Raw genomic sequence first — 25,621 nt, forward strand, 5'->3', positions numbered from 1 at the left:
GCCATGTGGTCCAGAGTTCAACCCATTCACAGTGAAGTCATGGGCCAGGGGAGGTACCCTGGCCACTAGTTAAATTGTATTTAAAAGGTTTTTAAATGCTTATTTTAAAAGGTCATGAAGTTTGAGTTGATTAAGTATTTTCAATCGAATTTCATGTCACTTTGGATGAAATTGTTAACCAGTCTTGATTTTTAAAAATTAGTTGTCATTCAGACAGCGCCCTGTGTGGGGGATGGAGAAGGGTGGAAAGTGCCATTTGCTGGTGAGGGGAGGTTACGTTTACACCTGTACCTATATCTGCATGTGGAGGAAGACAGCATAAGCTTGCATATGAAACTTACAGCTCATTCTAAAGGTTTAGAAGGAGTGATTGCCATCCATGATCAGGGAAGGTTTTAGGGACCCATTCTTTGCATCAGACTCCGCTATCAGGGGTTTTCTAAAAGTAAAGTCCCTGCCTCACCTGCACCAGAGATGACTGAAGTGTAGATGTCTGAGATGGAGGTGAGGCCCATGGATGTGGATTTTAACCCCTCACTCCCCAAACATACACAACTCATGGGTGCATGGCCCAGATTATTTCTCACCCAAAAGATTGAAAGCAGTTAGTTGCTGTCAATTTAAAATGGCAATTTTTAGGGTGCATGGGTGCCTCCGTCAGTTAAGCAGCGTCTGACTCTTGATTTCGACTCAGGTCATGATCTCAGGGTCTTGAGATCAAGGGCCTGCATAGTTGGGCTCTACCCAGCAGGGAGTCTGCTTGAGATTTTCTCCCTCTGCCCCTCCCCGCTCTAAACAAATAAAATCTTAAAAAATGGCAGTTTTTCCTGTATTATGGTAATTGTCTTCTCTCAAATGATCTGAGCAGTAGGTCATTGACCCTGCAGCTTTTCAGAGCATGATAACCAGAGTTAGGAGGCGTCCTGGAGGTCTCCAAATTGAAGGTACCAGGATTTCCTTCTCTTGAGGGTTGTTGTTGCCCTCTTACTGTTTTCTGCTCTTGGCAATCCTGTCCCTGGCACCACAAAGCAATAGAGAAACGCCTTCCACAGAGAGGCCCCATGTCCCACTCCCATCCTTCATGCCATCTGTCATCCACGCTACAGATAGTTGCTTTTTTTTTTTTTTTCATTTTATTCAGCCATCTTCAACGACTCATATGTGGTTTCTTCAACGACTCAAATCAAACTGGATTTTTCTTTTTCATCTGTTGTCCACTGGTTTTCCAGCCTGGCTGAGAAACTAGTTCTCAACTCAGCTGTAGAAACTTGTAAGCTGGCAGAGGCTGGACCCACTCCTAGAGACTAATTTAGAGGGTCTAGGGCTGAGTGTGGGCGCTGTTCTTTAAAACCAATATCAAATCACCACCTCGCCAGTCAGACAAGCTCACAATGAGCTGTCCTCAGAGGCCTCCCAGGTCGTCTGCCCAGTGCCGAGCAGCGTGGGCTGGGCCTCTCTCACGAGGAAGAGGAGGGGGTTGTCCTAAGGCAGCCCAGGATCACGTTAGCTCTTAGAAGGTCACCCAGAGGGTATCTCCTTGTCACCAGCACCCAGCCCTGTTCCTGACCTGCACGAGGTGCCCTGCAAATGTGTATGAATAAATGGATGGTCCCTGAAACCGCAAATCTTTCCCACATGAACTGTCAGTAAAAATCAGGTTTTCTCCATCTACACTGATGAAATTGATTTTTTTTAAGACCTCAAATTCAGGGCTTTAATGAACTCTGCTTTCACTTGGTAATGTTTTCTGTCTGTCACAGCTGAACTCGATGTTAATTATAACAAGATGTTATCTTAGTAGTAGAATGGTTAGAAGCAAAGACTGAGCACTACCAACTGGATTCGAGTCCTGGTTCTACTGACACCGCTTTCTGTGAGATGTTGGATAAATTCTTAACTGGCCATGCCTTGCTTTGCTCATCTGTAAAATGGGGATAATAGCTGTAACAGCCTCAGTGGGTTGTGCTGGGATTAAATGAGATGATGCAGGTAAGGCACTTAGCCTGGCATAGAGTGCATGCTCAAGGACTGTGTCCTTTAAGCCCAAAGATGGTGGAGAGTGGGAGTTGTGGGAGTCCCCTTATGGGCCCTGCACTGGCTACTGATGGCTTGGATCAGGCTTCTCCTCAGGGAGGTGGCTGGAATTGTGTGTGTAGCTCTAGGAAGGGAGGTGGATGGGAAGCCGGCGGTAGGGGTGCCGGGGGTGGGGGTGAAGGCATCAGACGGGCTTGGTCCTACTCTCCTTGAGTGAGGTCTGCAGGACTCATGCTGGCAGCAGGTAGCAGGAGAGCTGCCCCTGGACCAGCCGCACCGGTGGTTATGGCTCCTGTGCTTCTCCAGCTGGATAGCTGGCTTCCTCCTGGGGACCAGCCAGTGAGTCTCCGTTGTGACTGCCTATTCGGCTCACCTGGGAGCTTCTAAACCACATCAGTACCCAGCCCTGCCTGAGGCCAGTTTAATCAGTAACTGCCGCAGACCAGGCCTTCCTATTTGTCTTAAAAGATGCCCTGAGATTCTAATGTGCAGGTGGGGCAGAGCGAATGCTGAAGAATGCTGGCGGTCGGGATGTGTGCCTCCCGGCGGCTGGTAAGTCCCCTTGGGCCCACCTCACAGCGGTGGTAAATGGCATCGACTTCAGTAGGATCTGGTTACGAGACAAGCCCTTTTTTGCGTCCCTGGGACCGGGTGGCTGTTTCTAGGGAAGGGTTGGATTTCACAAGGGACGTTCCCCAAGACAACTGGGGGAGACCAGCATACAGGTCTCGTAACCTGTTAATATCCTAGTTGAGGGAGAAAAGCTTCTTCCTTCGATGTTTGTCTTCTTCCCTGGATAGGACAACATATTCGCGCTTTTTTGCGTAAGTGGTGGAAATTTTTGCATGGGGTATGGCCCTCATGGGTTTAATTTAGCCTCGTGAGAGTGCTCCACACCCGGGGTGGGGGCTCGGCCGGCCTGCTCCTGCAGCTCTCACTTGGTGTGTAGCTTCGGCATCATTGCTTGTGGTAACAGCTGCTGCAGTTACTTTGGCCTCATGGTTTGGGGGAGAACTTATCACCCCACATCTGGTTCATGGAGAGCCTTCAGCCCCGACTGGTGGTGCAACTGTGGGGAGACCTCAGCAGCCCCCAGGCTTTTGTGTCTTCAGGCTCCCCGCAGGTCTCTTGACCAGTTAACTACCTCTGGGGTGAGGGTGGGGAGAATTTGTTATGGGAACTACCTTTCTCCAGTGCTCGGAAAGCCTTTATGAAAACACGATCCCGCCGGGTACATTTATGTGGGAGCGTCTGATGTAGGACCCTGCCTGCTGAGGGCCCTGGAGACACTGGGCTGCAGTGTCTTACAGGTGACTCTTGCTGTCACCCACATGCTCTTTCCAGGCCTTTGTGTGGGGCTGCCAAGTGCCTGCATGATGGCTTAAAGTGGGGCAAAGGCACACCCTGAAATGGTTCACCTTTTCTTCCCCCCAACCTTTTCATTTTACTTCTTAGTAGACACTTATTAGGCCCCGAGGTAGATCCCTTGGGCGGTATAGAGGAACGAAGCTGCTGCTACCTTCCTGGGGCCTCTGAGCTAGTCTGGGAGCTGGGCATGTACTCAGCACCTGGGCTTGGACTGGAAGGGGAGGTGGGTCGGGTCGGCGAGAGAGCAGGACCCCGGCTGTGGGCCAGGATTGGGATGGGAGGGGAGGAGAGAAAGTGGACAAGAGCCTTTCAGACCTGGATACACCTCAGCCTGGACTGGCTGGAAAATTCTCTAATCATGGGGACTAAGCCTCAAACTGTAGAAATTGGCCTCTAGTCACTCCTAGTGAGGTCAGTGGCAAACCTGGGCAGCAGATGCTGGAGGCACGCTGGCCATTCCGTTTTCTTCTGTGATTTCCAGTTGGTGTGTGTTGTTAGCTCTTCCACCCCCTCCACCCCAGCAAATGTTTTTCTGGAAGGCCCTGCTTTGTGATGAGGGTTAGGTACTCAGAACTGACCACAGTACCAACTCTCTAGGGGTTGAGAATCCAAAGTTGGCTGGGCCCAGTGGGGTCTGGGAGCATCTGAGTCAGAACTACTTTGTGTACTTGGTAAAATGGCAGATTCTTTCTCCCCACCTCGAGCTACTAAATCTGCATTTGCAGCAAGCCTCTGAGACACCACCTCTTCGTAGCTTACTGCGAATGTTTGAAAAGCTTTGCTCTGGAGGTGTTGCCACCGCATGGGTGAGAAATGATGGGGACTCAGAGTAATGGTTGGAAAAGGGCTGGAAGGGGGGTGGGGGCTGGTTTCGAGGGCTTTTTATGAGGCAGGGGGGCAGAGCACTCGTGAGTGATTGGAGGTGTTGAGGGCCCACAGCTGTTGGCTTGGATGCTTCCCTGGGCAGAATCTGGGAGGAGAGGGGAGAGGTCTGTGTGTGTTGATCTTGAGGTCTGTGTCTGATAGCCTGCCTGCTGTAGTCGGCACGTGTTAGGAATTTGAGGTCTGAAGAGGAAGGCTGGAGTAATGTGTCTCCCTGGAACTGGGGGTGGGGGGTGGGGCAATTTGTAGGCCGTGCGCAGATTTATAACCAGGGTCATCAAGAAGTGCTTGCTTTCTTTTTTTTTTAATTTTTATTTATTTGACAGAGGGAGAGACAGCGAGAGAGGCAACACAAGCAGGGGATGTGGGAGAGGGAGAAGCAGGCTTCCCACTGAGCAGGGAGGCCGATGTGGGGCTCGATCCCAGGACCCTGGGATCATGACCTGAGCCGAAGGCAGACGCTTAACGACTGAGCCACCCAGATGCCCCAAGAAGTTCTTTCCGTATGAGGTTCCTTTGCTTTCATCCTCCTTGGTCAAGTTTCTCATACCTTGGCCTTGCTGTAGTCCCCATTCTGAGATACCATTTCTTGAGTGACTTGGGGTGAGCTCCTCAAGTGGGATTTGAAAGTAGCAGAAGGGAAAGTCAGGATCAGAGTTGGGCAGAATTTGGCCATGCGGCCACAGTGCCGATAGGTGTGACCAGCCTGGTATTCTCACCTCCTTCCCGTCTGCAGGAGGCCCAGCCCTGCGAATACCAAGGCTGTGTGCCTGGGTTGTCCAGAGGTGTCTGTCCCATTGCTCACTTTGAGCCAGCTGCTGCTAGTGTTATTAAATTGATTTATTGATTTAACCTAGGGTTTCTCAACCGTGGTACAATTGACATTTTGTGCCGATGAATTCCATCTGGGGGAGAGTCAGTCCTCTGCCCTGTAAGTTGCTGAGCGGCCTCCACTCACTGGTAGGTAGTAGCACCCCGTCCCATAGGAGGCAATCAGGTGTCTCCAGGCTTCTCACAATCACCTCAGTTGAGAACTTTGAATTTAACTAACAATGACTGTCTTTCTTCTGTTCTGAGCACAGTGAACACTTTCTAGTGGAAGCTACAAGTCGGGTCTGCAGAGTCATTGTAAACAAGGTGAATCTAGGAGAGATGTAATGGTATGGGGAGTCTTGGTATAACAGGTGTGGGTCTCTCTGCGGGTATTCACTCTATTCCCTATCCTGGAATCGATGTTTCTGTTGAACTTGGGCTTTCTTTATTATTGCTTATGCTGTCTTTTCAGAGAACAACATCCTGCTGCTTCTAGAAAATTTTGCTTCCTTTACTCACTTTTATGTCCTACGTTCTTTCCTTTTCTTATAATGTAGCCAAATTACAAGTCTGCACCAAGCATTTGGGGCTCTTTTCCTGTAAAAACCCTCCAGTGGTGCCCCCTTAACACAGCATTCATGTACCCCAGAGACCCTGCCGCTTCCGTCAGCTGCCCCGCTTTATTCCCCAGGCCAAGGTCAGGAGGACGTGCTCTGACCGGCAGATCGAGTCAGACTAGCCCTTCCAGATTTTGGGCCTTTCCTTAGCTTCCGGACAACACCCCTGGGATCCGGATCCCTAGTGAGCCCTGCCCTGCCTCTCTGCCCACACGCTGGCAACTTCCTCTCCCCGCCCACTGGAACTGGCCAGCGATCCTGTAGATCAGATCTTGGCTTTGGGGCTCCTTCCTTGGGAAGTCTCCCTGGCTCCCTGTAATGTTGCCCACCCTCACCATTGCCCTTTAAACAATGACGGTTGTCAGTTCCTTGCCTCAAAGCTCCCTGATGGTTGTTCCTAGGGCCTCGCCCTGTGGTGGATACTTGGAAGGTAATAATAAGCCTCTGTAGGATGACTGACTTAGGTGTTGTCCCTAATTGCAGCATGAGCTTGCCTTTTGGAAGAGAGGATCCCTGGGGCCCAGAAGTGGGAGAGCTGTCAGGACCCTCAGCCTCCTTTTCTTCCCCTTCCCCTTTTCCCCAGGCCCATTCTGATGGTCTCTGGTTTCTTCAGATTATTTTCACAGTCTGTTACCAAGAAAGGATGGGACATTCATTGATTTCTTAGAAGACAAAGTTTTTTTTTTTTTTTTAAAGATTTTATTTATTTATTTGACAGACAACGAGAGAGGGAACACAAGGGGGGGAGTGGGAGAGGGAGAAGCAGGCTTCCCGCTGAGCAGGGAGCCCGATGGGCTCGATCCCAGGACCCTGGGATCATGATCTGAGCTGGAGGCGGACGCTTAACAACTGAGCCACCCAGGTGCCCCTTAGAAGACAAAGTTTAATTCATAGACGTTACCCTTCCTAGGTAGATGGGCATTTTTATAGATTTCAGGAATTAGGTGGACAGGGATGGATGGAATCCCATTGGGCCATAGTGGCTTTAACTCAAGACAGTTTGCAACTCCAGTGTGGTTAATTCGAACAGTGAAGGTTATAGCCAGAAAATGCCTTTTGTTTGTTTGTCTTCATGGATGCAAAGACATTTCCTTCTTTACTTGGTTTCTATGGTCTGTGTTTAGTGTAGCCCTAATGTTTGTGCTTTAGAATTGAACAACAGGAGGGGCAGGATTGTAAACATGGTTCAAGGAAGAAAGCACAGGAGGCCAAATTCCTTCAAGGGCAATTGCACCCCTTGCCCTCTCTATCCAGAGTGAATTAAGTTTGGCTTTCCATATTCACAGGAGAATCTCTTGAGGTTCTTTCCCACTTCTGAATGTGGGGAATACTTTTGGGAAGAGTTAAAGCTCTTTTTAAAAGTCACTTGTGCTCATTTCTCTAAAAGGATGGCATTTGAAACCTGGCAAATAACTCTGGGAAAGGTGGTGATCTGTTGATGAATGTGCCAGGTGTCCTATGTCCTGTGTTAAGTTGCAAGTATAGAAATTCTGAGTGTACCTGCGTCCCAGAGGTAGGGTTATAATGTGTCCTTTGAGTTATTAGTAATAGGAATATAGTATGCATGGATTCCTGATCCTGGCTAATCTTCAAGAATCACCTTGGGGAGCTCTGAAAATGCAGACTTCTGAAACCCACCTGGATTCACTGAACCAAAGCCTTTTAGAGTGTGATCTGGAACCCTATTTTTATTTTTACCTTCTAAATGTTTTAGTCTTTTTTTTTTTTTTTTTTTTTTTTTACCCCCCTAACTACTTACTGGGATACTTGAGACTCCCCAGCATGATTCTTAAATAATTTGAAGTTAGATGCCAGTCTTTTTTTTCTAACTTAAAGTATAATTGACATAACATTGGTAGTTTCAGGTGTGTAACATAATGATTCGGTTATTTGTATTGTGAAATGATCACAGTAAGTAGTTAACACCTATCGCTACAGAATTTTTTCTCTTATAATGAGAACTTTTAAGATCTCTTAGCAGCTGTTGAATATACAATACAGGATTATTAACTATAGTCACACTGCTGGATGTTACATCCCCATGACTTAATTATTTTATAGCTAGAGGTTTGTACTTTTTCACCTTCACTCATTTCACCCGCCCCCTCACACCTTTGCCTCTGGCAACCAAAATCTGTTTTCTGTATCTGAGTCCTATGGGGGTGTTGTGTGTGTTTAAGATTCCACATAGAAGTGAGATCATACAGTATTTGTCTTTCTCTTAGTTCACTTGGCATAATGCCCTCAAAGGCCCATCCATGTTGTGAAAAATGGCAAGGTTTACTTTGATAGGTGAATAATATTCTGGGTGTAATCACATTTTCTTTATCCCTTCTTTCACAGGACCCCTCTTTTTTTTGAGAGAGAGGGTGCATACGAGCAGGGTGTGGGGGGCACGGGGAGCAGAGGGAGGAGAGGGAGAATCTTAGGCAGGTTCCACACTTGCTGCTGAGCTCAACACAGGGATCAATCTCCCTACCCTGAGATCATGACCTGAGCCAAAATCAAGAGTTGGACGCTTCACCCAGGTGCTCCCCCCCCATTTTTTTTAACCTTAAAAGCTTCTCAGGGGAGACTTGTGTCTTACTGTTGGCACTGGGATAGCTTCTTAATTTTTAACAGGTTGCCAGGCTGCCCTTGATATTCTGGCCTGGGGGTCAGGGGGAGTCCTAAGCATCCACTCTGGAGCATGGTGATCTGTGATGGGACTGTTCAAGGGGTGGAGAAGGTGCCTGGTAGCAAGCCGGGAGCACTGTGTGGGCGTGATGGTCTAACATGACCTATCTGAACTGGTTATACTAGGAAGCTCGGAAGACAAACTAATCCACTGGTTCGTGAAAATGCCTGAACCCTTCCCTTTAGGTGCTTGAAAGATCTAAAGTCTTAAAGTTTATAAGAACCACATGTGTTAGGATAGCTTATAGCTGATGCTGTGTTGTGGTTTCTGGCAAGTGTGACTTAATTAAGAATGCCCCCCCATCATACTTAAGAACTATCTAGACTGTCTAGTGTTAATTTTTTGGCTATGCCAGATTTCTAGTTCAGTGGGGGTACTGCTTTGTGGTTAGTGTCTTTACAGGGATTTTTTCAGAGAAGCTAGAGAAAGAAAGCAGCTTCATTTGTATTTTAACTGTGAATTCCTAAATTCTTGTGCACAGCAATATCAGAATATCAAAAACACTCTAGAAGCAAACATAACTAAATGGTGAAATGTTTGCCCCTCTGTTCAACTTCCTTGGCAAGGATGATTCCGGGCCATAATTCTGATACTTTCCTGAGAAGAATCTTCATTTATTTTACAAGTGACTCATTTAAGATTACTGGTTAGGACTTTTACAAAATTAATACAAATGCAGAAATTACCTGAAACCTGGCACTAACTGTTAAGAAAAACTAGGTTTTGATTTTATGATTGCTCAAATTTAATGATTCTAAAAGGCTAACTTATTCTAGTTGAGCTCTTTAGAAGGATGCAAGTTAAAAGTTAAAAAAAACAGGTCTTGGTGACTATGTTTACATATTCTGAACACTTTGATTAGACTTGTAGTATAAGCACGGATTTATACTGCTGGTGTTTCAAAGAGAAAAGCCTGTTACAGTTGGACTTTGGAATGTAACATTGTCTGGAAGGTTTAACAACTATTTTGTTTCAAGTGGAAAGCAAATTTGTAAGAGTTTGAAAATAGTGTATCTGTCTTATTGGGTCATTCACGGTTAATCCAAAGCATAGAAAGTAACTAGCAAGAACAACTCCACAACCACTATTTCCTGTCCAAACTCTCCCTGCTTAGAGAATGTTAGTCCCAATATAGTACTTTGGCTGTTATTTCTTTCCTAATATGTCTGTCTTTTATTTATTTTTTAAAGATCTTATTTATTTTTTTGACAGAGACCCAGCGAGAGAGGGAACACAAGCAGGGGGAGTGGGAGAGGGAGAAGCAGGCTTCCTGCCCAGCAGGGAGCCCGATGCGGGGCTCCATCCCAGGACTCTGGGACCATGACCTGAGCCGAAGGCAGACGCTTAACGACTGAACCACCCAGGCGCCCCACGTCTGTCTTTTAAATGGCACTTAATCTGGATTACTTGGGGGGTAGCAATTTGTTTTGGGAAGTTTAGCGCTTATTTGAGTTAATGATTTACACCCACATATTTGGGTGCGATGGCTTTACTTCTGCAAGAGTTTCTATGTGCACAGAAGAGAACCCATCTCCATTGTTTGAGACTTAGTCAACTAAACTAGGAAGTATCTGTTGAGCATCTCCCGGTGCCCTGCATTATATTCAATCCCATGTGGATCCTGAACAAAGTCTAAAACATGGCTCAATACTTAAAGTCAATCAGTGAGACAGAGGAAATAATTTTGAGATAATGTAGGAGCGTGAATAATTCAGGTTAAGCTGCTTGGGACAGTTACTGAGTAATAATCCATTTTAGTCATCAGAGAACTCAGTTTGGTCCAGACGTCTCAAAGGCTTCCTGGAGGAGACGAGAAAAGTTAAAAAGCAGGGGAATTTTTAACCAAGCTCATGGTGCTGATTTGCATTATGAAGCACAAGGGAGGAGCTAAGAGTTTGGATACCTTTCTTTGGGATTTTGTTGTGAAGTAATGGCCTTAAGTGGCCTGTTGACCCTCAGGGCCCGGGGAGTGAGGCCTGAGGGAAAACCGCTCCTTCCTCTGTGGGGTTCTTGGGTTTAAGCAGAGGACGGTATCCCAGAGTCTCCTGGAGTCCTGGTCACCAGCTTGAGGGGACATACGGCAGTGTGTGTGCTGCTTCCCCCCCTTGGGAGGAGGGAAGTAGGCGTCTGTATGTGTGTATCTACATGAAAGACCGCATTCAATAGCATTAGGGTTTGCATCTGAGATCAGAACAGCACAGCCCTAGGGGTAAACACCTAATTAAGCCCAACACTCTCCTCTACATATTTGTGGATATAATTTGACTGCACACTGATGACATATTAAACCCAAAGCTAGATAATTACATAATTAGACAATTGAAACATGTGACTTATCCCCAGGATACCAGAACAACCCCTATGGGGTTGAGTAACCACAACTCTGACTGTACTGCTTGTGTTTGGCTTCCCAGGGTTTGTGCCCAGAAGGACCCCATGTGGTCTCAGAGTCTGGAATTTGGAAACCAAACACTGACAAGTGGCTTGAGTTGGGTTTAAGGTTGGATGCTGAAGCAGTGTATAGACCTCAGCAGATACAGATCTATGCAGATTTTTAAAGCTTTCCCTGTTGGTGGAAAAAATGTTCCAAGGGGATAACAGGAAAATTGCATCAGTTGGTCCTTAAATAAGTAAATTATTTGAACTGGAAGACCTGAAGCGTAAGCATAGGCAGTTCTATGCCCCTTGCTGGTTTTAGTGTTTGCTGGATTTTGTCTCTACTGAACAAAATGTCAGATAAGAGTGCACAGTAGGTAAAGTCTCCTGGGCCTTGGGTGTGGCCTCAGACCCATCCCTTGCTGTGGGGGGACACTCAGGGACACAATAACAAAGTCACTTGTTGATTCTGTATATACTTGTAGGCCTCCTGGTGTTGTGTAAGCTGGGCCGTGTGCATTCAATGTTTATGTGTGTGTGAAAATATTCAATAGTGTCTTTATTAGACTTACCATAAGACAATATTTGGAAAAGTACAGTCAACATGATGGGGGAAATAATGCTCCATTTGAAGAGAAAATGACTTTGTGTGATGGGAGGGGGAAAACACTAAGAAGTTTCTGCGTCTCTAAAGGACTATTGGGAGCTGTGGAGGGCGAGGACCCACTGTGAAGCTCTGAGTGCATTTTTATCATTGAACCATCCTGCGTGAAAATGGGAATGAACTGCTTGTCTTCTGAGAAAGTTGCGTTTTCTACAGAGATCAACTAGTTCGACCCCTTTTCCCATCATTAACTGAGCACCTACTGTGTACCATACACTATGCTTCAGCCACACTCCTGTTGGGCTGGAAGTCTGCGGATCCAGCGTTTGTACACCATAGATCCGTGTGCGAGAGCTCTTTGAACACAGTCCTGCTAATGTGTGTTACAGATCTTTGTTTTACTTTCAAATGTTTTGTGGTTTAGGTTCTTAGAGGCCGCGAGAAAGTGCAGGAGGTGCTCTATTGAGCTTTTACCCTGTTGCTGGCAACTCACTAGACGTAGTTTAGTGCCTTTAAATACTTGTATTTAAAACTAGTACTTGGCTAACTTACTGAAATGAGTAAGTTCCTTTGGCTTGTTCACTAGAATGTGTATCTTCAACTCTTGGACTCCTTAGGAGACTTGCTGACTCTGGGAATCGCTCCCACAACTGGCCGGGGGAGGGAAGTGTCTGGGCTCTGTTTTACTTAGCACCAAGGAGAAGCCTTCACCGGGCAGGCATTTGGGAGTTCTCATCCAGATGTGTGTGACATAATTTCTGAAATAGACCACAGCTTAAGTCACTTGGTTTCTATTTTCAGATCGTTCTGTCGAAAGAGGCATTGGGAAACAGGCCCCAAATAGAGGGACAGAAGTGGCGAGCTGTGTACTCCTAGGCTGAGGAACTCCGTGTCCCCACCTGGTACTGTGGGTTTAACTTCAGGGATCAAGAGTGGTGTGGCCTGGGCAGTTCATTCAGAGGCTGTCACCTGTAGCTCTTGGCCACGGGGGCCCAGGAGATAATCTTGACACAGAAGCCCAAGGCTTTTTGTTTGGTGACTTCTCGTTCTGTCTTCATTAAATCAACTCCAAGGCTGTGGTAACTCTCCAGACTGCTCTTTCTCTGTGCTCCAGGAGGATTGACTCCTCCAAGTTCTAGAACTGAAAAGGGCCTGAGAACCAGAGGACACATGTCCTGTACCGGTGACTGTCACCAATGCAGTTCTCTGGGGCATAACCTCCATTTCTAGTGTTGATATTACGAACCTGAGCTATTTGCATTTTCTGCTCCAGTCCTCTTGCTTCCAGACATAGTGTTCCCTGCTTGTGTGGGGTCCACTCATAGGGTGGATTGAGTCAAGGTTGCCACCAGGGTCTTTACAACAGCCTCTGTACCTAAGGGCCCCAGTTCTGGTTTGAGGGATATTTTCTCCTCCTACTTGTAGTTCTGGCCATGGTTACTTGAAGCTTGAGTGACTCTGGTCTTCTATTGAGTTTCTCTTCCCTCCTCAGTAATTTGTACATTAGGTTCATCTGCCCTCCTTCCCTGTTTAATTTTTGCAAAGGTAAATTATACATGGGGTAGAAACTTCAAACAGTAGAAAGGGGTATGCAGTGGAAAGTCTCTGTCCAACCTATGTCTCCTAGAAATCAAGGTCTCTTCCTGAAGACCATCATGTTAGCAATGTCAATGTCTTATCCTCATGTATACACAGACTATTTTTTTTTTTTTTTTTTTTTAAGATTTTATTTATTTATTTGACAGAGAGAGACACAGTGAGAGAGGGAACACAAGCAGGGGGAGTGGGAGAGGAAGAAGCAGACTCCCTGCGGAGCAGGGAGGCCGATGCGGGGCTCAATCCCAGGACCCTGGGATCACGACCCGAGCCGAAGGCAGACGCCTAACGACTGAGCCACCCAGGTGCCCCTACACAGACTACTTCTGAAATAATAACGATCATTAATATTCGTTCTCCTTTACCTTTGCTGCCCTTTTCCATCCTCGACATGAATAAAGTGCTCTATATATTCTAATATACTTCTTTTAAACTTATAAAGTATTTTCTGTCAGTTTGTGTAGATTGACCTCATTCTTGAACTGCAGTGTTATATTCCATTGGATTTCTTAACTAGCTTCCTATCAACTGACCTTTATTTTTCAGTCTCCCTGTTTTACCCGGTGCCGAAGATAGAAACACATGTATTGGTACGTAAGTGTGCATGTATCTGTGGGATATGGAAGTGGCATGGTTGAGTCAGAGAGTATGTTCATCCTTCATTTCATACTGCCAAACTGTCCTCCAAAGAAGTACCAATTGCCTCATCAACAGTGTGATGGTACAGTGTAGTAGCATGCTTTTTAATATTGGCCAGTCCGCTAGATAAAAGTGATACCTCATGTGAGACTTCTGTGCATGAGGTTGAACACCTTTTCACATGATTAAAGTCCTTTTGTATTTTTTCCTAATCTGTCAGTTGTTTTCCCATTTGTCAGTGTTGTTGGGTCTGTATTACTGGTTCCTATTTGCTTTTTATATAATATGGAAATTAGTGTTCTGTTATGTGTTGCAAATACTTCCCCCATTTGACTGTTAGCCTTTTCCCTGCAGAAAACTTAATTTTTTATATGTAGCCAAATTTATTTTATGGCTTTGGGGTCTTGTGTCCTACTTCACGGTATTGTTTTTGTCGTCTTCTCCACTCGATTAGGATGTTACTTCGATTTATGTCATAGACACACATCTCTTCTGACTTCCCAGCATGCTCTGCATCACAAATCTGCCAAACTCTTCCTTGACCTTCAATTGTAATGAAATTGTCTGCCTTACCAATGGATGAATGAATAAACGATCTTTGAATTCGTGGAATCAGTGTTCCCTACGGGTTCCAGGCACTGTGCTGTGTGTTGAATACTGCAGTGAACACAGTGGGCATCCGAAAGCGTAGTGAGGATGTGGGATTCACTCTGAGTCTTTGGAAAACTGGGACGAGGGATGGCTATGTTACGGGACCGGGAGTCCTGCTCTGTTCTGGGATGGGACGGTTATGAGAGTGATCAGGGAAGGCTTCCTTGAGAGAAGGCATCTAAGTGGTAAATCTCCAGCCTGAGCGGGGGTTGTCCAGAATTTAGGGGGTAGGTAACAGGGTGTCAATGAAGAGGAGCCAGAGAGCCTTCCGTGTTGAGGAAGCTGTGAGGTCAGGCCCTGGGGTAGATGATGGGGTGTGAAAGGAGCTTACAGTGTTCGAGAAACCTGCAAAGGTCAGTGTTGCTGGAGCAAGCCTCTGGGAGGAGGCTCGAGGGACTTGAAGGAGCCATGTTATTTGGGGAGGGTGTTGCGGGTTGTGAATGGATTTGGTCATTTGCTCCACATTTCTTTGATTCTGTGACGTTCTGTGGCATCTCTTTCATGTCTGTTTTTTAACATTTCGACAGAATCCTCAACACATTTGTTCAATGAACTTGTATCAGGTTGGCTTTTTGATGTTTGCATGCTTCTGTTTCATCTCTTACTGATTATAAACTGCTTTAAGAAAAATGCCATCAAGATCTCTTAACAGAGCGTCTCCTCTCAGATCCAGGAACATTTTCTGGTGAGCATGTTCATTAACAGCAGCATTAGGAGTTAAGCAGATACTTGCATGGGTTTCATCTGGAGTTTCACCACCTGGTCGTTAGACTGGCTGCTGAGAGGGCTGAGGCCAAATCCCAAGTGGGCTTCGGTGCTGAGGGGTATAGTGATGATTAGTAATGTCTGCCACAGCACCAGGAGGGGAGGTTCTTGTCATGCTGCTGTTTGACCTAGAACAGTGTAAAGAAAGGTGCTCTTCTTCTTGTTCCTAGGTGTGTGTTGGTACAGGTACCCTTGCGTGAGGGTCCTAGACTAGCTCTGTTGGCCTGGGAGCATGGGAGCCATTTCCTTATTGACCAGCGTGTTTAATTGCAGTCCCTGCCTAAGGATACTAATGCCTCTGTTTAGGTCGGGTTCACTTTTTCCCCCCTATGTAACTACATGTTCTGAAAAAGTACCAGGATTTGTGTGTGCTTGGGTCCACCAGCTTGGCACAGTCACCCCCCCCCCACCCCGATCCTAAACTATAATTTCTCCTTGAAATGGTCAGAGTTGATAATGTCTGCAAATGTATTGATTAACACAGTTGAATCACTGATGCTCCCACCAGCAGTGCACACGTTGACTTAGAGGTGTGCGGGTGTCAAGAGGAGTGCCAGACCTCTGTAGCTCATCCCCTTTCTCACCCCCATCTCTGGCGGGAGCCGCCTGGGTGCCCGCAGCTCATGGGGAAGGCAGGCATTCGAGAGGATGTAGTAGGATGAGCTCAGGGCCAGAAAGTATTCCGAGAACCATTGCAAGCCAGCCTTGGTCAGAAAGTCAAACTTAGTTCCAGGGTGTTGGCAGTGAGCCGTTGTTGGCTACTCTAGAATTAGTCAACTACATGGCTTAATCCAGTAGTGGTTATTTCATGAAAAATGGGGGTATGGAGGAGCAACCAGACCTCCTTGCCTTTTAGGTATTGAGCAGGATGTTTAAATGAAGGTTATCCCATTTTACCCTGTGGAAATGTGTATATTCTTGGAGGTGAAAGACGACCTTGTCTGTAAAGCGAAGTCTATCTAAAAGGTCTTTTCCTACACAAATTTCTTTTGGCCTTATTCTTGTCCGTAGATAGAAGCACAGCTTTATATGCTAAAGTTTTGCTCTAAACTCCTACCATACTTTTAAACATTGAGTTGATTATCTCCTCACTCTTGGGCCCTTGTGTTTATTATTTGCTGCACACAGTTTGGGACATAATCAGCCCTGGTTTGCCACATAGTGGGAGCAAGAGGGAAGTTGGTGGTTAGGTGGAGCCAGCTTTCATCTGCTTTAGTTCGGAGCCTGGGAGTGGGGATGATGACGAGGCTAGTGAGGCATTTTACAAAGCCACAAGGACAGTGCCTTGAGCAGTAAATGGAAGCTCCACAGGGTCAGTTGTGCTCACCCTGAGTTCCTCTTTGAAACCTATGACCTGAGAAAGGTACTCCAGTGATTCCAAGAGCTTCAGAAAGAAGGTGCCTCCCTGGAGGATCTTGTCTTCATAATGGGACTTCCCCTCCCCTGTCGGGAGGGGGGATCCCCTGGCTGGCTGGGCCTGAACAGGTCCAGTTCTCCCAACAGCTGCGCCAGCACATGTTGGATGTGGCTGAGGTCCTGCTTCCTACTCTACATTTTTCTTTTGTATTTAAGAGGACTTAAAACAGCATGGTTGCAGTTTAGATGAAGTTGTTGATAATATGGCTTTCGTTTTTTAAAGCTAATCAGAGAAATTCTATGTGGTATGTCTTATATACGTGTATCCATATATTTCTGTATAACATAGGTATCCTAATGAAGTGAGGATCAGGGATAGTAAATACCCTGCTGATGTGCCATCACTTTGTCCCGCCCGTCACCCCACAGTGCTAGAAGATGAGGACCCTTTGCTACTAATCCAGTGAGCGGCAGCCACCGCCAGTCAATGGGAGTTACTGTGTGTGACAAAAACATGTTTCATCCTGGACCCAGGTTGATCCTGAGACACAGCATACTTGACCTGTGTTACCCAGTTTTTGCTGGTTGGATAAGCATGCCACCAGCCTTTGGAGGCCTCAGTGGGAACACAAATGTGTGTTTCTGGTGAATAGCCAAAGTCCATGAGTGCTCAGTGTAAAAAGCCTCCTACTCATGTTGGTCTTTCATCCTTTGGGAATTCGTTGTCCTGTTGGAACACTGTTTTTGGCCTTCATTGCAGTGAACTTGGAATCTGAAAAGTTGCTTTGGGATGAGGTCAGAAGCCATTAGTTAGGGGGCAGTGAGGTGTTTCGTGTCTTTCTCTTCCAGCTCTCTCAAGGTTAATGATTAAGGCTCTTCTAGGGACAGGAAGTCCTTCTTCTGTGACAGGAGCTCTGATACCATGCAAGGCAGGACTCCGGGTGCAGGACTTGTGGATTCGAAATCTGGGCAGGATAACCCTGATGGTCCCTTGATTCACTTAGTTCCAACAAGTTCATATTGACTCACCCAATAGAAAATCCTAAAGAACCACCATGTGCCAGACATCGTGATGTCTGTCCCAGGTTCAGTCTTGATGTTATGCCTTTGCTCACCATGTCCTCCATCTCGGAGGGCCTTCCTATCCTGCAAGTCTCCATCTGGGCCCTTCATGAGCTTGATTCTCCGTGCCTGTGAGAGGTAGCATGTACCGTAGGTTTTAGCATCTAATGCCAAAACAAAACACTAAATTTATGGTACACTTTGCAGTTAAACTTGAGATAGAGACCAAATTTCCCTGATTCTTCAATATCTTCCCTTCTGGCTTCTCAAAGGCCTAAGCATATGGGTAGGTTGCACTCTTTAGGTGAAGTGCATCTTGAACTTGGCAAGAGCAGGACTCTGTCCATGGATCCATAAATACAACTGACTGGCAAAGCATTTTTTCTGTAAGTAGACCCCTAGGCTAGGGTGTAGTAGGTGGGCCCTTTTGCCCAAGGATGGTGAGGACAGTGCTGACTATCCTTCTCTGGGGAGTGTCTGTATGGCAGCCTCTAGTCTGTCCTACACACCACCCCCTCATCCTGGTCTTGCACTTGCCTATGGCCTCCTGGATTACTATAGCAGGAATTACTGACCACCTTGTTTCTACTTATGATTAATCCTAACCTTGTAAAATGGAGCTGTCCTGCAAAGCAGTGTATGATATCGGGGCACATCTCCTAGCCCTTCATCAGTTCAGCTTCTTGAAGCTGTTTAAATCCTTTCTGGATTCTCCCCATGTGGTGCTCAGCAAATGCTGAAAGCACAAATGAATGACTATTACAGCAAATACTTTTCTGAAGGAAGCAGTGTATGAAACAAGGCTATTTCTGTCTTCTGGAAAATGGCCCATGGCAACAAAGCCAGGTTCTGGATGTAGTCACGTTGGTGTATAATAGATAGCTTGTTAAAGTACTTTCTCTGTGTCCTGCCCATTTCATATTCCTGCTCTGTGACAATGTTTCCTGATGTGTGCTCTGTTGAACCAGTCATGTGTCAGATGTTAAGTACAAAAGCGTTCCAGTACAAGCAGGGATGGATGTGTCCTGAGCTATGAAGTTGAAGCTCATGGAGCTCTCCCTTAAGGAGTCTGCTTCCAGTGACCTGCACCTAATTATGTTTTGCATAGAGGGGGCTTTCTAACTTGGTTGAGTTTCAAGTAGACACTCCTGAATACAAGTATTAAACCCACGGAGCTAAATTATAATTAGGCTTTTAAAAAGACCAACTGCGGAGCTTGTTGGAGCCTTTAGCCCATGAATGTGTGAGGGCTGTAGTACTGTTTCTTGAACTTTTATTTATAGAATACTTTTTTGCGAAAGAATCTCCTAGTGCTCCCTCACTTCTCGGAATGAGGCGTGTATTAAGTACTCTGAATCAGAAAATTAGGGAATTAACTTCCCAGCTGGCTTGTACCAGCTCATGTGAGCTGACTGCATCTATTCTAAACTTGGTATTTAGTGACATGATTTTTGGTACCCTGAATTGGCTACGGTGAGCGCTTTTATACCACAGAAATTTATAAACTTGTCCGTAGTGAGGGCCTGACTTTGAGCTTAATTTTATCTGCTCCTTGGGCCAGTTATCAAGAGGTGATGCCTGTTCATACTAGGAACATGCATGACTTTTTTTTTTTTTTTAAAGATTTTATTTATTTATTTGACAGATTGAGAGATATAGCAAGAGAGGGAACACAAGCAGGGAGAGTGGGAGAGGGAGAAGCAGGCTTCCCGCTGAGCAGGGAGCCCAACTCGGTGCTCAGTCCCAGGACTCTGGGATCATGACCTGAGCTGAAGGCAGACGCTTAACGACTGAGCCACCCAGGCACCCCAGAACATGCATGACTTTAAGAAAACTTTAAACAGCTATTTGCATGAAAGGCTGACGAATTGATCTCGTACTCCTGTTCTGAAAAAATGGGTATATTTCCTACTTTACAGAAACAAAGTGTTTCTCATTGAAAATGAGCTTAAATATTTCAAAGGCATGTACTTAAGCTTTGATAACAACGTAAAACCTTTTGCTCCTAAAAATTTACCACAAACTTAAGGATCTTAAAGTAACACATTTATTTTTTTACGGTTCTGGAGGTCCGAGGTCCTAAAGTCAAGGTGTCCACATGGCCTGTGCTCCTTCTGGAGACTCAAGGGGAGAATCTGTTTCCTTGCCTTCACTAGATTTCAGAGGCCACCGGCATTGCTTGGCTTGTGGCCCCATCTTCTGAGCTAGCAGTGCCGCATTTTCTAAGCTTGCTCTCTGACCTCTGCTTACATTGTCACAGCCCCTTCCTTCTGACCTTGACCTTTCTTTCAAGGCCTTTCTTAATTCTGCAGAGTCCCTTTTGCCGTGTAAGGTAAAATAGTCACAGGTTCTATTGGGTGGTGGACGTCTTTGGGGGGCCGATACTCAGCCTACCACAGTTAATTACTTTAATAATAAATTTTTTATTTTCTCTAGAAAGCCAGTATAATAAATGCCTTCTAGTATTTCTTCTGCTTGCAGTGTTTGGTTTTTGTCCATGTCCTTCCTGCTTCCTTAACTGGTTCTACTATAAAACTACAGTTTATTTTCTCATTAAAGGTTCTGTTGGACAGCGACTTTATTGGTAAAAGTTTCACATCCTTTGTCAAAATGTTAAAACTTGGGCAAAAGTAAGATAATGTTGGGCTATGAATGAGCTCTTTATTAAAGCTTTAACAGAGGGTTTATTTTTCTGTTCAATTTTTATTCTCTACTACCTCAAAAGAGATCTAATCAGAATCCACTAAAATTCTTAACTCCCAAACCCCAAAATTAAGGAGCATTGGGAAGAGAAGACACTTGGGTTTGATTGCACTGCCCTTATTTTTCCTGGATTCACTTGCTGGGTGGAGAGTCTGGGGATCAGTTTCTAGGGTGCTTATAAAATGGAAATCCAGTTTCTAGCAGTTCATCCTTAGGAGTCAACAAAGCTCACCATCCACTCAAGAAACCTTTTAGAGTCTATGGATGTGAGTCTTGGAGGGACCTTGACAGTGAATGGTTTGGTGGAGCAAGGTGAACAAGACACTGAGCTGAGCTGGCGTGGCCAGAGAGGGATGGGGATGGGGGTGGGGGTGGGGTCGGGGTACGGGGTATGTATGGAGAAGGTGGGTGAGGTTAGGAATTGTAGGTGCTGCTGAGAGACAAGATGAGGTGGTCTGAGAACTGGCCTATGCCTTGAATGATAGGAGGTCATTGGTTCCCTTACTTTGTCCTTGAACGTAAAAAAAAAAAAAAAAAAAATCCCATGTGAACCAAGTCTTCAGATGGCCTTGGCCCATGGATGGTATGGTTCTTGACTATAACATGAGAGAGAAGTTTCATAAAAGCATAATAATAGTAGTCTTTGATTTTTTATAAGGCCTTTGTCTAGGAGTTTTTGTGAATTCTCAAATTTCTGAATACTCGCATCATATTTTACTCCATAAAATGCAATAATGCAGACTTTGGAGGTAGTTCTACTTGACCAAGGACCATCATTTCTTAGCCTTCTCTACTTTGTATCCATTTCCAACATCAGCATAAGGCTATCAGTAACTAGTTAAGTCAACAGTTCTTAACAGCAGTGTCCTGACTAGTGTGGCACAACCAGTTGTGAGTGATTGGCTACTAATTACTGGTTAAAGGACTCAACTTGACGGATGGATGACCTACTGGAAAATGAGAAGCAAGGTGATTGCCTATGTGAGATTGTCTTTCTCTCACATGGCTTTGGATATGCTTTGAGTGGGGCGGAAGGTGTAGAATCAGAGCGAGCTGCCGCTGGGAGTGCCCTTGGTGCCAGATCCGGGCATGGGGACAGGGACAAGGGGTTATGTAGCGTTGCCTGGCATCTGCAGTGTGGGCCTATGTGAGGAACTACAAAGTGCAAGGAACTATAGTTTAGGCTTGAACAAATTTCTAGTTACCAGTGTCCTGGCAGTGGTCAGAGTTACCAGGAGAATGTTTAGTGTTGGCTGTCCAGGTCAGCAGCTGATAGGAGTTCTGGGACAGGAGAGTGAAAGCCAGGCTTCGGGAAGCCCGGGTCAGGGAGGCCTTGTTGGAGAAGCTGACCTTTAGCGGTAGAACTAGATGTGTTGAAATGCAAAAGAGGGAGTGCCTGCCAGTGAGACTTAGTTGGCCCCAGGCCTCCAGAGAGCAGTTCTCACCCGCACACTGTTGAGTTGGCACCACCTGTGGGCTTTGCAGAAGTGCAGAGACCTACAGCTCTACCTTTTGGAGGTCTTGATTGCGCATTGGCAAATAATAACTTCTCTCCCCACCCTGGGTGATTCTGGTGTTTAGGCTAGGGTTGATTCCATGTTACTTTGAGGCTAGTGGAGGAATAAAAAGTGGTCACAGTTTTATCATTGAACTTCATTAGGAACAAGCCGAGTTTCTCATATGTACATGCACACACAGGCACATGAGCCCGGGCACACAAACACACCCTGACGTGGCGTGTGTTTGAATATAATCCGGCCTTACACATATAAATGTAACTGTCTAAGAAGTAAAAGCTCAGATATTTAATGTGATAATCTAGTAGTCAAGTGTCTTACTCAGTTCTGCAAACAACAAGTGTCCTAGTCTTTTCCTGTCCAGGATACGTAGCTGTGAAGCCTGAAACTCTTAATAGGCACTGGGGAGTCTTTAAAGAGTGCTTAACTTGTCTCCAGCAAACTCAGGTATTTCTTGGATCTTCTTGTGTTTCATTTCTTTGTACTTGGTCTAATGAATACCTTGTATTCTTGGACCTGCTGGAAGACCAGCTGGAGTTTGGAAGGAAAAGCCTCACTTAAACTACAGAAGGAATACTAGCTAAGGGGTAGGGAGAGCTGGGTTCTAGTCATGGTTCTGTATTTGTGACTTGGGATAATCCATTTACATTTCTGGGCTTCATTTTTCTTTTTTTTTTTTTTTTTGAGATTTTATTTATTTGTCAGAGGAGTGCGAGCACAAGCAGGGGGAGCGGCAGGCAGACAGAGAAGCAGGCTTCCCGCCGAGCAAGGAGCCTGATGCGGGGCTCGATCCCAGGACCCTGGGATCATGACCTGAGCTGAAGGCAGACGCTTAACCTACTGAGCCACCCAGGTATCCCTGGGCTTCATTTTTTTTGATGATCCCTAAAGTTTTTAAAGCTATATTTTCAGACCCATATGTTGTTTATACCATTAGATCTAACACTTTCCAATTATCTCTACTATATAAGGGGCTGCACTAAGGGCTGCTGAGCCTTCAAAGACCTGTAAGACCTCCTAGTTCCAAAGAATATTCTACGGAAGATAATATGCAAATGAAGTTAAATAACACAAGATTAGCTCTTAAAGTCAGTTAAAGAGCAAACTAAAGAAATAATTGTTAAATGAATGGGGTAGATTAGTGTTTCCCAGACTCTTCTGTGGATCATCAGTTCTGCAAGATGGTGATTAGTTTTCCTTTACAGACAGGTTCCTAGGTCAGTTGAGTTTAGAAATGCTGGGTCAAATAAAATTAAGCAGTTTATTTATTGAATACCTTCTCAGCATCTTTGATCTCTATAATGAATGCATATCTGCATAATCTTTGGTTTCCCACACTCTTTTTGTATAAGAACCCCTTAATTTTTTTCTGCTTAAGATCCTCGACTACCCACTAATTCAGTGGAATGCCATTTGGGAAGGTGGTATTAATAAGTACGTTAGGAGCTTAAAGTGGGGAGCCAGGGAGGATTTTAAGGAGATGGTGGGGTTTGGGCAGATCTCGAGCTCCGGGCTGGATTTGCCTCGCTGCTGAGGATGTTGGCATCTGCGACAACAGTCTTTGGCAGCATTGGCCAGAGAAGTAAGTGCATGGACCCCTGACACTTTCTTCAGTGGATCAGTCTCTCTTCTCAGAAGTGTTCCTCTGACAGAGTTAACCCATCTCAAGTGCCAAATCCCCTGAGGCTATTGGGGGAACTCACTTCCCACCATCTCTCACTAGAGTGCTTTTCTATTTTTGCACCTGCTGTATCCAATAGAAACAAGCTGATTTCTAGCCTCACAATTTCCTAACGTGCTACTGTGAGGGGCTCATGGCCCCAAAATAGAACTTAGCTACTCCTTAACCCACAGTGGGCCAGGGCTGAGCTGCTCAGGCTGGCCCAGGGACAAGCTGCACTCAGTTACCTGGGGGTGCCCCACCCCAGAGCCACTAAAGCAGAATTCCTTGGAGGGGGGCCCAAGGAATCTGTATTTTTAACAAGCCCCAAGGCCATGGATTTAGGACATGAACTTGCAGCTAAACCAGCCTGACTCTGCTTAGTCCCAGTGAGCCTGTGTAGACTGTCTCTCACCATACGTTAGATTCCGTTGGACCCTTTGAATCTAGAGTTACCCTGGGGAAGGCTTGGGAGGTCGGCGTGCTGTGCACTGCAGGCCCACAGCAGTGCAGATTAAGAGTTCCCATCTGTAAGGCCCGAATTCCATATAGTTTTCCTCAAACAACTACAGCCCAGTCTTTGTAGAATTAGCTAGGAGTTATTGAGCTGAATCCCTCTGTTGCAAATGGGGTTCTCGAAATGCATGGTCTTAATAGAGCCATCCGGGGAGGGAAGAATCAGGCTTGCACTGGGCAGGCTGGAAGGGGCCTCTGGTCTCTTCATTTGGTTTATTCTGTGGGGGTTTGCTCTTCCTTTCAGAGCCCTCGGTCACGTAGCTCTTAGAAAACTCATGCAGAAAAATGCGTTACAGAGAGCAGACAGGTTGATGACTTGTGATGAAGGGCTAGAACACTTGAAATGCATGGCAGGAAAAGACATTTAGGTTTCAATCACATGGTGCAGCTTATTTTTAATCAGAGATGCTTTTTATTTTTCAAAGGGCAGCATAGGTATTTAACTGAGAGGAAATAAATAGGCTTTGGATGTTAGGAATAATAATTCAGGAAAGGGTCTCTAGATTTACCACTCTGTTATCGCAAATCTGAAGCAAGGAAGTATTTTGAAAGCCCAACATCAGAACGCAAGTACTGACCTAGTTTAAAATGTCAAAATGCAATGTATCCTATTAGCAGATGAGAAAGAGAATGTTCCATCTTAAAATTCCTTTTAGTTGTCGGGGGTGGGGGCCTGTTCCACACACCCCAGGGGGAGAGGGCATTATTTGTATAGTTTTGCAGGGCAACTGGCTTCTTACTCTCTTTATATTCCTTGGTGGTATCTCAGCTTCGCAGTTTTAGGGGAAATTGGCTTTTGATGTGTAGCAAAAATGATAACCGGTTTTAATATAAAATACTGAATGCTGGGTATTAAACTATATGGCAGTAGGAAAAATGGAGTGTCAGAGAGCATTAGTTTTCAAGGCTTGAAATGAAGTGGCTTAACTTATCAAGAGAAGCCTTAGAGATAGACCAACTCTTAAAGGAGGGGCCCAGATGGATGGTGGGTGATGAGTGCGGGGTGCCTGGTGCTGTGGATTCTCATAAGGGGTCCAAGGAGGTCTTTCCTATAATTGAATCCTTTGCTTCCAAAAGATGGTCTGTGCCAGAGTTTAGTCCTGATGCTGACATTCTTTCTCCTCCTTGCTCTCCCTCCTGCCAGGAGCCTAGGGCCTGAAGGAGGTGCTTGATCAGCCAGAAGGAAGGTGAGCTGGCAGAAGGAAAGAGAGTTTAGAAATCACAGCACCTGCTCTGTCGAGACCGGGCCAGTGCCGAGAGTCACTGGCTCGAGAGTGCCAGATTTTCTTTAAAAACAAAAGCAACAGAACCTTGGCCAAAACCGTGCATGGAAAGGACAAGAGAAGGTCAGAAAGTGGCTGTATTTTCTAAGCTCAGCGTTCACATTCGAGCATGCATCGTCCCATGATTTTCTGTCTTTATTTTCTTTAAACACTTCTCCCACCTTTGCTTCCTACTTGTGGTTTCCTCTGTCCTGGTAGTAGAAAGATTGGGATTCCCTGTCAAGTTCTGCCACACAGTTAATTTGTGTGATGCTGCTGCTTGTAAACCTTCAGTGGCCCCGGGTGCTTCCGTAGCTGGACCCCAAGTCCCCTTTTGAACTGTTGTCTTCTACCAGACGGAGGCAGGTAACCACGTCACTCAGGTGTACTGCAGCTGATAGAACAGGCCAGTTCAGAAGTCGCTAGGATCCAGATCACTGGGTATATGAGACAGATTTCATGGTGAGCTTGGGAACAAGTTCAGTTGGTGTAAATAGCATAGATAGACCCTCACAGAATATGT

The 25,621-nt window shown here is 45.7% G+C and overlaps 1 protein-coding gene across 12 annotated transcripts in view; it reads left to right on the forward strand.

The window, feature by feature from the left end:
• TLN2 (talin 2) overlaps window positions 1-25,621 on the forward strand; it is a 421,358-nt gene that overhangs the window by 23,555 nt on the left and 372,182 nt on the right. Inside the window, exon 1 of one of the 12 annotated variants that reach the window (XM_032417151.1) lies at window positions 13,514-13,557. The exons of the other annotated variants lie outside the window; for them this stretch is intronic. The gene's annotated coding sequence lies outside the window, so the exon portion shown is untranslated. Of the gene's footprint in view, window positions 1-13,513; window positions 13,558-25,621 lie in introns of those variants that run through there. 12 annotated transcript variants of the gene reach the window in all.

This window comes from Phoca vitulina, unplaced genomic scaffold, assembly GCF_004348235.1.
Source record: "Phoca vitulina isolate PV1807 unplaced genomic scaffold, GSC_HSeal_1.0 scaffold20, whole genome shotgun sequence".
In the NCBI taxonomy this organism is placed as follows: domain Eukaryota; kingdom Metazoa; phylum Chordata; class Mammalia; order Carnivora; family Phocidae; genus Phoca; species Phoca vitulina.